The following is a 1,062-nucleotide window of genomic DNA, read 5'->3' on the forward strand; positions in this document are numbered from 1 at the left end:
TTGCAACGGCTCTTCAATTGCTGAATCAAGTTTCTTCCTGAATGATGCTTTAATCTACTTCCCTTTTTGGCAGGCATCACACAGTCCATCCTTTGTAAACTCCACTAGAGGAATGCATCTTACTAGTTCTTTCTTTACCAGCTCATTCATGGTCTTGAAGTTCAAATGGGATAGCTGTTGGGTTTCGAAGGCATAAAATGCAGCAGATAAACGTAAATAAAACAAAAAATTTCGAAACCCAAAAACAGGATCCATGTATAATTATGGGCAGATTATGGAGATAATGAATCATACATTTCAAGAGCTTAACTTTCACGAACTCAACGGAGATCCTAGCTATCACGCTTTGTGTCTACCTCACGGAGAAACACCTCTATGGTATCCACACGAGCACCTTCAAGAACGTCTCACGAACTTGACTACGGAATGGATATACTAGCCTCCTTCTTGACGATCTGAATTGCCTTTGCCTCTCTTTGCTGCTAGGGTTTTCTCAAAAACGTACAAGCCTCTTTAACCTATCATTATGTATTTATAATGGCTGATTAAAAAGGCCCATAACAGCAAAGCCCAACCCTAGTAGGTATTGGATTAAATAATAAAAACGAATTTCTATTATTTAATTAATAACTAAGTCATACTTAATTATTATGGGCAAAAACATTCCCTTTAATTCGAATTTATATTATCTCAATTAAGTCTTACTTAATTATAATAAAATTCAAATAATCATCAATTAATTTAAATTCATAATTTAAATTAACTATTCCATTAAGTGCTCTATTTGTGCGACCCTATAGGCTATTATTTAATTGACGATAATTTTATTCTCTAATAAAATTATAAACAATGAGCGGTATCTAGTAATACATCATTGTTACCCAATTAAACAACAATTAAATTGTGATTAGATAAAACCTTTCGTGATTAATGTTTTTCGTGTAATATAATCCCTTTAACCATACATATTATAGATTAAACTCGAGGCATGTATTTAGTCATCATCTTCAACATTTAATCCGGGTTTACTTGATCTATAAGTAGATTATCGAGACAAATCAT

This window comes from Apium graveolens, chromosome 2, assembly GCF_009905375.1.
Source record: "Apium graveolens cultivar Ventura chromosome 2, ASM990537v1, whole genome shotgun sequence".
Taxonomy (NCBI): domain Eukaryota; kingdom Viridiplantae; phylum Streptophyta; class Magnoliopsida; order Apiales; family Apiaceae; genus Apium; species Apium graveolens.